General features: G+C 31.9%; 1 protein-coding gene across 2 annotated transcripts in view; it reads right to left on the bottom strand.

The window, feature by feature from the left end:
• The window catches only part of LOC129744058 (long-chain-fatty-acid--CoA ligase 1), a 107,326-nt gene extending 93,604 nt beyond the window's left edge, over positions 1-13,722 (bottom strand). For both annotated transcript variants that reach the window (XM_055736389.1, XM_055736393.1), the window contains exon 1: positions 13,485-13,722. The gene's annotated coding sequence lies outside the window, so the exon portion shown is untranslated. The remainder of the gene's footprint in view (positions 1-13,484) is intronic.
• Between the last annotated feature and the right edge of the window lie 65 nt (positions 13,723-13,787).

Raw genomic sequence — 13,787 nt, 5'->3', positions numbered from 1 at the left:
GAGGGTCTTGTTTAAACAAAAAGCACGCACACGTCACGTACATATAATAGACAAATTTCAAAATATTGAATGTTTTTATTTAATTTTCGGGCAACTTTGTTAGATTTGAAGTAACATAGTGGTCATCGTGAGCAGCACACCAACGTTCGGTTTCAAGAACAAATTTTTGCCGCAACCGTTCCATAGACTAAGCACTTTTTGGCGTTCAACATGCTGAAAAGTAAACAAAAATTTAAACGATCAAATCACGTTTTGATTTTAACTCTAAACGTACCGGAGGGGGTCAAATTACGAATGTTGAACTTTAAATGACGAATACGCCTAGTATAATCATATCTTGGCAAAACTTACTGCTGTACTAATTTTTACATTCAAATTGCAAGTTGTTTTTCATTATTATAATTTTTCTAAGCTTTATTTTACTTCGAATAAAGTATGTGGTATTTTTATTTTAACCGTCAAAGGTCAAATGACGTAAAACACTTTCTTCCTGTTTCTCCACCGATTTTACTAAATTTAAAGTTTTATAAATCTTGTAATGTGACTTAAATATTATTCTTACACAATATTCAACTACAAGAGTTTATTTTAACGTTGTTCAAAGTCGAAGATAATATTTTTGCAGAAACAAGTTTCGGGAAAAATATTGTAAATCGGGTGAATTAGGTACTGGAATATTTTTGTCAAGTATCGTACCACAAATGTAATTACATCACTTTCTCGTGCATATAATTTTATTGCAAAAAACCTTGCGTTAACATATTCAAAATCCAGTGCAAAGTTGAATTTAGGTGAAAATGTAGTTTGATAAAAACTTTGAACAGTCATCAAAAATTCTGTGTTTCGTATTTTATAAATCTGAAGATGCTAAATTGTGCCAAATAAAATCAACGCGCAATATTAAGCTTTTGCCTTCAGAATATTAAGCACTAAGTGACATGTTTCGAGCTGTTATCAACTGATTTAAAGTCATTTCATGAAGCATGTTTTAAGAAAACGAAATTTCGACTTTGAGAAACGTAAAAATAAATTATTGTAGCTGCACATATGCAAGAATAGTATTTGAGACACGTTACAAGCTTTCCAAAATAATAAATTTTGTAAAATTCAATAGAAATATATAAGACTTCCTACCTCATTTGACTCCTGGCGGTGTAAATAGGTAGGTACCTATATAAAAAGTCTCGGTATATTTAGTGTTTAGAAAAACTATAAACTTCACAATTGATGAATTGTCAATCAAAATTGAAAGCATTTCATAAGACTCTTGGGAAAATAAGTATGCAATTCTAAAATAGACTCAGTTGATTTGAGGTCATTTCTCAAATCCTGAGATGTGAAGTTTTGGTTCAAAACTTATCCATGATTTTTTGCAGAATAAGTGAATAAGTAAAGGTTATATAAGCAAATTTTAACTTTACGGTTTGTAAGGGAAAATTTACCATGTTGCTCTGAAAAACAAACATGACTTTTTTTTCAACTCTCATACCGAGCCATCTTATCTTTTTGGTGCCAATTTATAAACTAACGTCAGGGATTGAAAATGAAGCTCATTTGAGCGAGCTTCATAGCTCTTTATTTCCATAGCTCCGCTTACAAAGCAATCGACGAAGCTCCTATCGTTTTTGTCTCCGGAGCTTCGTATAGCTAAGCTCTTATTTGGAAGAAACCTTAGCTCTTTTTTTCCCTCGTGAGCCCGTTAGCTCATGCCTCCAGAGGAGCTTGAGCTTGTTGGCTCAACCGATTCAAAATCGTTGAGCTTGTTTTCACTGCTGCTGTTCGAGCCAACGCCTGCTTTTTTGTGCACAAGTGAAGTAACTAATAAAAGGGCTTGTCGCATGGATTTTTGAAATAAATGTTGGACGGTTTTAGTAATTAGTAAAAGTTACCAGCACTAGTAACGGAAAAACGCGAAATGAAAGGGCTTTTTGGGAGGATTATTAAAATCAATATTAGAGAAATCTAGTTACTAGTAAAAGTTACCAGCACTAGTAACTATGAAATAGTAAAATTTACAATTTTTCGGGAAAAACGCCAAATGAAAGAGCTTGTTGCGAGGATAATTAAAATCAATGTTAGAGAGTTCTAGTTACTAGTTAAAGTTACCAGCACTAGTAACTATGAAATAGTAAAATTTACAATTTTTCGGGAAAAACGCCAAATGAAAGAGCTTGTTGCGAGGATTATTAAAATCAATGTTAGAGAGTTCTAGTTACTAGTAAAAGTTACCAGCACTAGTAACTATGAAATAGTAAAATTTACAATTTTTCGGGAAAAACGCCAAATGAAAGAGCTTGTTGCGAGGATTATTAAAATCAATGTTAGAGAGTTCTAGTAACTAGTTAAAGTTACCAGCACTAGTAACTATGAAATAGTAAAATTTACAAATTTTTGGGAAAAACGCCAAATGAAAGGGCTTGTTGTGAGGATAATTAAAATCAATATCAGAGAGATTTAGTAACTAGTTAAAGTTACCAGCACTAGTTACTATGAAAAGTAAAATTTACAATTTTTCGGGAAAAACGCCAAATGAAAGGGCTTTTTGCGAGGATTATTAAAATCATTGTTAGAGAGTTCTAGTAACTAGTAAAAGTTACCAGCACTAGTAACTATGAAAAAGTAAAATTTACAATTTTTCGGGAAAAACGCCAAATGAAAGGGCTTTTTGCGAGGATTATTAAAATCAATGTTAGAGAGTTCTAGTAACTAGTAAAAGTTACCAGCACTAGTAACTATGAAATAGTAAAATTTACAATTTTTCGGGAAAAACGCCAAATGAAAGGGCTTTTTGCGAGGATTATTAAAATCAATGTTAGAGAGTTCTAGTTACTAGTAAAAGTTACCAGCACTAGTAACTATGAAATAGTAAAATTTACAAATTTTTGGGAAAAACGCCAAATGAAAGGGCTTGTTGTGAGGATAATTAAAATCAATATCAGAGAGTTTTAGTAACTAGTTAAAGTTACCAGCACTAGTTACTATGAAAAGTAAAATTTACAATTTTTCGGGAAAAACGCCAAATGAAAGGGCTTGTTGCGAGGATTATAAAAATCAATGTTAGAGAGTTCTAGTAACTAGTAAAAGTTACCAGCACTAGTAACTATGAAATAGTAAAATTTACAATTTTTCGGGAAAAACGCCAAATGAAAGGGCTTGTTGCGAGGATTATAAAAATCAATGTTAGAGAGTTCTAGTAACTAGTAAAAGTTACCAGCACTAGTAACTATGAAATAGTAAAATTTTGGCAACATTCGATTTTGGCAACATCCGATTTTGGCACATGTGCCAAAATCGAACGGTTTTTAGAAGCGACATTACCTTTTAGTTTTCTCTATAACAGGACCCATATAATTTAGACATTCAGAAATGGTGATAGAATACAATAACGAAAACAAAAGTTTTTTAAAAAACATGTAAAGTACTCAAAAATTACAAAAACCTGAAAATTTTTAAAAATTCAAAAACAAATACAAACAAAAGACTAAAAATGACAAAATCATCTTAAAAATGATAAAGAATGACGAAAACAGCAAAAATGTTAAAAAAAAACAAAGATTATAAACAAGAAAAAAGTAGTGTAAAATGCATCAAAAACCTGAGAAAAAAACTTTTAAAAAATCTAAAAACGGTCGGAAATTGACTTAAAATAACGTTAATGATAATCAAAATAGTTATTTTAAAAAAATAAGAGAAAAAGGTTTCAGAAAAAAACCGTTCGATTTTGGCAACACAAAATGTTCGGGCATGTTTCCAAAAACGAACGGGGTCTGTACTTAAAAAATTTTAACACATTAACATTGATTTGTATAATCTTCGCAAAATGCCCTTTCATTTCGCGTTTTTCCCGAAAAAATGTAAATTTTACTATTTCATACTTACTAGTGCTGGTAACTTTAACTAGTTACTAGAACTCTCTAACATTGATTTTAATAATCCTCGCAACAAGCCCTTTCATTTGGCGTTTTTCCCGAAAATTTTGAAATTTCACTATTTCATAGTTACTAGTGCTGGTAACTTTTACTAGTAACTAGAACTCTCTAACATTGATTTTGATTATCCTCGCAAAAAGCCCTTTCATTTAGCGTTTTTCCCGAAAAATTGTAAATTTTACTATTTCATAGTTACTAGTGCTGGTAACTTTAACTAGTTACTAGAACTCTCTAACATTGATTTTTATAATCCTCGCATCAAGCCCTTTTATTTGGAGTTTTTTCCGAAAAATTTTAATTTTTACTATTTCATAGCTACTAGTGCTGGTAACTTTTACTAGTAACTAGAACTCTCTAATATTGATTTTTATAATCCTCGCAAAAAGCCCTTTCATTTGGCGTTTTTCCCGAAAAATTGTAAATTTTACTTTTTCATAGTTACTAGTGCTGGTAACTTTAACTAGTTACTAGAACTCTCTAACATTGATTTTAATAATCCTCGCAAAAAGCCCTTTCATTTCGCGTTTTTCCCGAAAAATTGTAAATTTTACTATTTTATAGTTACTAATGCTGGTAACTTTTACTAGTAACTAGAACTCTCTAACATTGATTTTAATAATCCTCGCAAAAAGCCCTTTCATTTGGCGTTTTTCCCGAAAAATTGTAAATTTTACTATTTCATAGTTACTAGTGCTGGTAACTTTAACTAGTTACTAGAACTCTCTAACATTGATTTTTATAATCCTCGCAAAAAGCCCTTTCATTTGGAGTTTTTTCCGAAAAATTTTAGTTTTTACTATTTCATAGTTACTAGTGCTGGTAACTTTTACTAGTAACTAGAACTCTCTAATATTGATTTTTATAATCTTCGCAAAATGCCTTTTCATTTCGCGTTTTTCCCGAAAAAATGTAAATTTTACTATTTCATACTTACTAGTGCTGGTAACTTTAACTAGTTACTAGAACTCTCTAACATTGATTTTTATAATCCTCGCAACAAGCCCTTTCATTTGGCGTTTTTCCCGAAAAATTGTAAATTTTACTATTTCATAGTTACTAGTGCTGGTAACTTTAACTAGTTACTAGAACTCTCTAACATTGATTTTTATAATCCTCGCAACAAGCCCTTTCATTTGGCGTTTTTCCCGAAAAATTGTAAATTTTACTATTTCATAGTTACTAGTGCTGGTAACTTTTACTTGTAACTAGAACTCTCTAACATTGATTTTAATAATCCTCGCAAAAAGCCCTTTCATTTGGCGTTTTCCCCGAAAAATTGTAAATTTTACTATTTCATAGTTACTAGTGCTGGTAACTTTAACTAGTTACTAGAACTCTCTAACATTGATTTTTATAATCCTCGCAACAAGCCCTTTCATTTGGCGTTTTTCCCGAAAAATTGTAAATTTTACTATTTCATAGTTACTAGTGCTGGTAACTTTAACTAGTTACTAGAACTCTCTAACATTGATTTTTATAATCCTCGCAACAAGCCCTTTCATTTGGCGTTTTTCCCGAAAAATTGTAAATTTTACTATTTCATAGTTACTAGTGCTGGTAACTTTTACTTGTAACTAGAACTCTCTAACATTGATTTTAATAATCCTCGCAAAAAGCCCTTTCATTTGGCGTTTTCCCGAAAAATTGTAAATTTTACTATTTCATAGTTACTAGTGCTGGTAACTTTAACTAGTTACTAGAACTCTCTAACATTGATTTTTATAATCCTCGCAACAAGCCCTTTCATTTGGAGTTTTTTCCGAAAAATTTTAGTTTTTACTATTTCATAGTTACTAGTGCTGGTAACTTTTACTAGTAACTAGAACTCTCTAATATTGATTTTTATAATCCTCGCAAAAAGCCCTTTCATTTGGCGTTTTTCCCGAAAAATTGTAAATTTTACTTTTTCATAGTTACTAGTGCTGGTAACTTTAACTAGTTACTGGAACTCTCTAACATTGATTTTAATAATCCTCGCAAAAAGCCCTTTCATTTCGCGTTTTTCCCGAAAAATTGTAAATTTTACTATTTCATAGTTACTAGTGCTGGTAACTTTTACCAGTTACAAGAAATCTTTTACTTTCATGTTAATAATCCCAACAACCACTTTCACAGTTTCTGGTGCACAAAAAAACGCCGTTGGCTCACACTGCACCACAATGGCAAAGTCAATACACATCACTAAGCTCAAGTGTTACAATTTTGCTGAGCCAGCAAGCTCAAGAAATTTCGGCTCCTTGAGCTAACAAACTCAAAGCAAAATGCAAAACCTTGTCTCCTAGAGCCCGAAGAGGTATGAGCTTAATTTGAGCATTTATTGTTGGGCTAGAATTGGCTCCAGCTTTCTTCGCTCTCGAGCTTCAAGAGCATTGATGCTCAGCCGCTTGAGCAAGAGCATTTCAATCCCTGAACGTAAGGAAAATTTTTACTGTACAACTTTATCGAAGATCGTAACTTAGTATTTTTTCAGATAACTGAGGAGGTTTCCATATGGCATCAAAGGCAGCTCAATTAAACCGGCATCGCTGGCAGGTACAAACGAGACATAGCTTGACGAATTTGATCATAATTATTTTCTTTTAGTGTTGTAGAACCATTAAATTCCAGTGAATGAAAAAAAGCTTTTGGAAACTTATTTGCTAATTTTAACAAGTTTCGAAAATAAGATATTTAAAATAAGTTTACCACCGTTCAATTGATTCGTAAATTTTTGAGCAGGCATTTCGGTGAAAGCATATTCTTGAAGCAAGAATATAAAAATTGAATATTGGTAAAGATGGTTAGAATAAATAAAATAAGCTTGCCAGATTGCCCGGTTTTATTTGAATTTGCCTGGATATATTATACAAAATTTGAGAAAGTTTGGTGCGCTGAAAATGAAATTTTTTAAGCGAGTTTTATAAAAATAATCAAGCCTAAAGCCTACAATACAAATAAAATCTACTGATAAATTTTATTGAAATTTTGTTTCAATTTATTTTATCTTTGTTTAGTGGTCCCTGGGGTTTGACCAGGTCTGGCCCGAATACGTGCTGAAAAAAATCTGGCAACCTTAAGCTAGAAGAAGTTTTTTCGTAGATGTTGAAAAGAGCGAAAGAACATTTTGCGAAGAAAACTTATTAACGTACACCATACTTTACCCAGGGGCATGCAACGTTATACGGTTACTCTTTAAAACGTGTGACCAACATCCATTAGCTGTGTTAGTGAATCTCGTTTTTAAGCTTTATTTTTATCAGATTGAAGCTTTTTTTTTTACTTGATAGCATTGCACAGTGGTGCAGAACATCAATCTAGCTGTACGAAATTAATAGCGCCCAGGGGTGAAGAGATAGACATTTGATGTCTTCAACAACATTGTTCAGTTTTACATGGATCATATTTTAATATAAAAACCAATAGCGAGATAAAAACCAATAGCGAGATAAAAACCAATAGCGAGATAAAAATGCTAACTTTTTTGTTTTCCAAATTAGGGCTTTGATGTCTTCGACAAAGTTGTTTATCTGATCAAAATACATAAGTTTGTTGAATATGTCAAAGTCTTATCACATCACCCTGAGGAGTTACAATCAAAGTAAAAAAAAATATCTTGAAAAAACAGTTTTTTGAACCTGACATGTTGTAGATTGGATAAAATGGTTCGCTGTCTTTGAAACAAAGTTGTAACAAGCCACGATCTACAATTGTCTCATACATTATGATGGGTTTAGAAGTTGATGAAGCTCTATAAAAAGCATTTAGTGTATTTTATTGGCAATTTTGGAAGGCTCATACATCAAAAAGTGCACATTTTCGCAACACCTCCTTTTTTGTGACTATTTTTGATGATAAGCGGAACCATTTCCATTTGAAATTAGCGGGGAAATCGGTGGAACTAGTAGAGATTTGAATGATTGAAAATACACTTTTTATATAAAAATTACCTATTTTACTTATAGAAAAAACGTTGAAAACATTTAATTTAATAATAAAGTGTTGCAGTTTTCTATCATATATTTTGTTTTATTAAAAGACATTAAAATTCGATTTTTCAAATCATTTAAACCCCAAAAAATTAATGGAACTAATCTGTTACATTTGGTAGAGCACTACATTAGTATTTGATATCATATAAATGAATAATAGAACTGGTTTTTCCAGTACAATATAACCGCTTCAACCGGTTCCAAGTAACTGTATCCAAGAAACCGATCTAACAAACAATCCACTTTTGTCTTTTCGTTGTGTCATAAGATTTAATCGAATTTTAATGCCTTTTAATAAAACAAAGTATATGAAAGAAAAGTGCAACACTTTATTAATAAATTAAATGTTTTCAACGTTTTTTCTACAAGTAAAATAGGTAATTTTGTATAAATAGTAAATTTTCAATAATTCAAATCTCTACTAGTTCCACCGATTTCCCCGCTAATTTCAAATGGAAATGGTTCCGCTTATCATCAAAAATAGTCACAAAAAAGGAGGTGTTACGAAAATGTGCACTTTTTGATGTATGAGCCTTCCGAAATTGCCAATAAAATACACTAAATACTTTTTATAGAGCTTCAGCAACTTCTAAACCCATCATAATGTATGAGACAATTGTAGATCGTGGCTTGTTACAACTTTGTTTCAAAGACAGCGAACCATTTTATCCAATCTACAACATGGCAGGTTCAAAAAACTGTTTTTTAAGATATTTTTTTTTACTTTGATTGTAACTCCTCAGGGTGATGTGATAGGACTTTGACATATTCAACAAACTTATGTATTTTGATCAGATAAACAACTTTGTCAAAGACATCAAAGCCCTAGTTTGAAAAACAAAAAAGTTAGCATTTTTATCTCGCTATTGGTGGACCCCTCGGCAAAAAATTTGTATATTAAAATATGCTCCATGTAAAACTGAACAATGTTGTTGAAGACATCAAATGTCTATCTCTTCACCTCTGGGCGCTATTAATTTCGTACAGCTTCTGCACCACTGTGCATTGGAGATGAAAGCTTAAATCGAATCAAAAAAGCCTTAATTTAACCGAAAAAGCTTTAAATTGAGAGATGTTCTCCACACGGCTTATCTATCTAGTCTTAGATTATTAACAGTTCTATGTAAAGGATCTGAAGAATTGGTAGATACCAAACTGTTCTTCTTAAATAAAACTTAATAATCTATGTTTAACTTCATAAACACCAAGATATTCCATAAAAAGAAATAAAAACCCAAAAATAATTTAACTTTTTAAAACTAGGTATATAACTTCTAACAGCATTGTAATATTTAAGAGTTTTATTAATTTTTGGAATCGCCAAAAAACGTCTTTTCAACGATGTATAAATATGATGGGGTCCAATGAAAGTTTTTTCGGTTGTCGCTATCTCGGATCTTTCGGAAGAAAAAAGATCTTACTAGAAAAAGACTTTAAAATTTTAGCTTGCTTCGCTGATTCTCATTTTTCAATGAACCGATTTTCAAAACTGAAATCTATATTTTTACCGTTTCTTTGATTCTCCTTTTCATAGAACATCTCAAATATTTCAGTTCTCCATTATATTGGAATTATCATCACAATCATTGGAATGTTTGCTTTGGATTGTTATCGAGCGCTCGTTCGAAAAATCAAAGATCTATAAAATAAAATCAAAAGTACTACGCAAATCGAAATGGTTTGTTTACGTCCCAATCTGGTCGCTAAGTCGAAGCACGTCCACCACAACCATACAAGATGGGACTCTTGGCACGCTGCTGCTGCTTCTGCTGTCCGCTCGTAAAACCAAACTGGAGACTAACTTTGCCGCATTGATTGACGCCGTCACCTCCATTGCTTCATGGAAATTAGCTACCCATTCTTAACGCGAAGGTAATCGAACGATACGAAATTACCTTTCTTAGGTTTGCGCTAAGATTGGGAACTGGGATTTTTTGTTCGTTACCTAAGTGTCTTTGGGAGAAAAAATTAATCGATCGATTCGTTCTGGACAGTTACTCAGCAGTTTGAGCACGTGGAAACGGGATTCTAAAATAAAACAGCACCCGGGTATATTTGATTGAATTATTCATTGCCAAGTAGTTTGACAGGTGTTGTAATAGCGATATTTTCTCATTGTTAGAAACGCTGTAATTGTAGGTTTTTATCGTTGCTCAGATATTGATTGAAGCGTTTCATCCAACCTATATGAAGAGAAACAACCTTCGGCATTGAAAAATGAAGCCTTATCTTTTTATTGTGTGATTCAGACATAGGAAGTAGCCAAAAAGCTTATTTAACGCTTTAACGCGAATCAAATGGTGATAAAATGTGGAAAGACGATATTTGGTTACGTTAGATTTTTTTTTTATTCAGATTGTAGGTCCCTACTATAATTCAGCCTTGAACGTGTCTTAAATCGAATGTCACGTTCATCAATAAAAAAAAAACCATTATTTTTAGCTGCGATTGATACTGAATTCCAAGAAGAATCTCAATTCTAGATTCTGAATTTGAATTCAAAATTCTGAATCTAACTTCTGAATCTGAATTCTGATTCTAAATTCTGAAATCTGAATCCGAATTCCGATTCTAAATTCTGAAACTAAATCTGAATTCCAGATTCTGGATTCTGGGCCAAGATTGATTCTGAATCTGAATTTCGAATTCCGAATCCGAATTCTGAATCCGAATCTGAATTCTGAATCTGAATTCTAAATCTGAATTTTGAATCTGAATTCTGTATCTGAATTCTGTATTGTAAATCTGAATCTGAATTCTGAATCTGAATTCTGAATCTGAATTCTGAATCTGAATTCTGAATCTGAATTCTGAATCTGAATTCTGAATCTGAATTCTGAATCTGAATTCTGAATCTGAATTCTGAATCTGAATTCTGAATCTGAATTCTGAATCTGAATTCTGAATCTGAATTCTGAATCTGAATTCTGAATCTGAATTCTGAATCTGAATTCTGAATCTGAATTCTGAATCTGAATTCTGAATCTGAATTCTGAATCTGAATTCTGAATCTGAATTCTGAATCTGAATTCTGAATCTGAATTCTGAATCTGAATTCTGAATCTGAATTCTGAATCTGAATTCTGAATCTGAATTCTGAATCTGAATTCTGAATCTGAATCTGAATTCTGAATCTGAATTCTGAATTCTGAATTCTGAATTCTGAATCTGAATTCTGAATCTGAATTCTGAATCTGAATTCTAAATCTGAATTCTGAATCTGAATTCTGAATCGGAATTCTGAATCGGAATTCTGAATCTGAATTCTGAATCTGAATTCTTAATCTGAATTCTAAATCTGAATACTAAATCTTAATTCTGAATCTGAATTCTGAATCTGAATCCTGAATCTGAATTCTGAAGCTGGATCTAAATTATAAATAAAAGAAAATATTTAAATTAAAAAAAATGTGAATGCTCTAACAAATCTGGATTTTACATTTTGAACCGAAGATGTGAATTTGGATTCTAAATTAGGATCTTCAACAGGGATTTCCAATCTGAATCTTGAATATTAAACCTTCATTCCATGATATTTCAGTTTTTCTAAAAAATTTATAACAGTTGGTAATAATCACCGATTTTTTTTAAATTATGATTTTCACTTTTTTTTATACAAAAACGCTTTCAAATTTTGTAAAATTATGAAAGGAAAGATTAAATAATAAACCCTTATTATTCATCAGAAGTTTGAATACTAAATTCGGATTTTGAAGCTTAACTCCCAATTATAATTGAAATTTGGTAAATGAATCTGCATTCAAAATCTGGATTTGGGATTCGAATTCAGATACATAAAATTTGAATTTCGACACAATCTGAATTTTGATCGGAATCTGAATCTGAAACTGAAATTTGAAATATGAATCAGAAGCGTAGTTCAAAATTTGTGATCTTAATCTTTATTTTGACTTTTGAAAACAGGATTGTTTGATCAGAATCTAGAATCATAAATCTGAATTCGATTTTTTAATCTAAAAAAAATTGAATTAAATTTATGCTTCTAAATTTTCAAGTTCAAATGTTGAGGGTATTAAATTCTAAATCTGAATTCCCAATCTTTGATCTGAATTCTTTGTACAGACTCCGTTCGGTTTTTGGCAATATGCCCAAACATTATGTGTTGCCAAAATCGAACGGTTTTATCTGAAATTTTTTTCGTTTATTTTTACAAAATAACTAATTTTATTATCATTAACGTTAATTTAAGTCAATTTCCGACCATTTTTAGACTTTTTAAAGTTTTTTTTTATGTTTTTGATGCATTTTTCAATATTTATGGTTTTTTTTAAAACTTTTTTTTGTCATTTTTAAGTTCATTTTGTGATTTTTGGTCTTTGATTTATATTTGTTTTACATTTTTTAAATTTTTCATCTTTTTGCAATTATAAATTTTTTAAACAACTTTCTTTTTTTGTTGTTGTATTCTATCACCATTTCTAAACATAAAAACGTATTTTTGGTGTTTGTCTAAATTAAATTGGTCCTGTTATAGAGAAAACTAAAAGTGTATGTCGCTTCTAAAACCGTTCGATTTTGGTACATGTGCCAAAATCCGATGTTTCCAAAATCCGATGTTGCCAAAATCCGATGTTGCCAAAATCGAATGTTGCCAAAAACGAACGGGGTCTGTATAAATCGGATTTTAATCTAAAATCTGAATCTCTGTATTTTGAATATTAGTCTAAATTTCTAATCTCAATTCAGAAAGTGAGAATTAAACTAGAACTTTGGATTCAAATATTTCATGCGATTTCTGAGTCTGAATTTGAATGAATGTTGTGTTTGTATTTGCATTTTAAGTTGAATCTGACTTGAACATCTACGATCTAAATTCATTTTCATCCTATAAATGGTTTTATTCTTATGAGAAAACATGTACCTACAACGCTACATCCTGTGACAAATCAATAAAACTATTTGTTACCTTCCACCTGAACCGCCGATGAAGTCTTGCTCGACACAAGAAACATCTTTTAATCGAATTGCACCGGGAAATAACTAACGATTTAATAGCCGAAAATATCAACACGCAGTCCAGCATGTGAACCATCTACGGCTTAGCTTTTACAATTTCACTTTTAGAAAAGCCACCGGGCGTCGACTGATCGTATTGATTTTTGTTTCCCCACTTATGGCTAGCACGCCCTACTTTGGCGTATAGGTACCTACCACGTTTTTGGAACTAAATAATCGATGAAGGATATTAATGGAAGGATGTTAACGACAAAAAATATTCGATAGTGACGTATCCTGTGCTCCATGAAGCCAACAACGAATGACAGACTTTTGTGACCAGAAGCCCAATTATGTAACGTAGCGTTGTTTGCTGAATACCTTACAACAGAAGGTAATTGAAGTGTGGTAATTGGATTACATTTCCAGACATGTCGAGTTCGTAGTAATTTTGGAAATCAAGCTGATTTCAATTGAGCATGAATGGAGTAATTGTTTTTCCTTACAACCAGATACCAGATACATCGTCTCACGAACGATATCAACCGGGGAACCTAATTATAGACAGGACTTCGTGAATGGAAATCGTCCTTTCACGGCACAACTGTACGATGAAAATGCACACACTCACACATTACTGGAATCAGCCTGGATTTATGCCACCGACATAGCACCATGGAAAAATCGATATTCAGACGGACACGGACAAATCACTTTTCTGGCGAGACTATCGCAGCCACAAACGCGACTTAACGATTTTTTTATCAAAAATTAACGCACCACACCGATTGCAAGCAGTTTTTAGGCTGTACAATTACTTTTTGCACAATTAAACAGATGCAAAAATTTGACTCCCGATATCCACGAACCCAGCGAACGGTTGCAGTATTTAGTATAACAGTTACCTGTCAGGCCAGATTGCCAAGAGAGAGAA

The sequence above is a fragment of the Uranotaenia lowii genome, chromosome 2 (genome assembly GCF_029784155.1).
Source record: "Uranotaenia lowii strain MFRU-FL chromosome 2, ASM2978415v1, whole genome shotgun sequence".
NCBI classification, from domain to species: domain Eukaryota; kingdom Metazoa; phylum Arthropoda; class Insecta; order Diptera; family Culicidae; genus Uranotaenia; species Uranotaenia lowii.
Note: the sequence above shows the minus strand (reverse complement) of the source record. Positions and strands in the feature narration are given on the sequence as shown.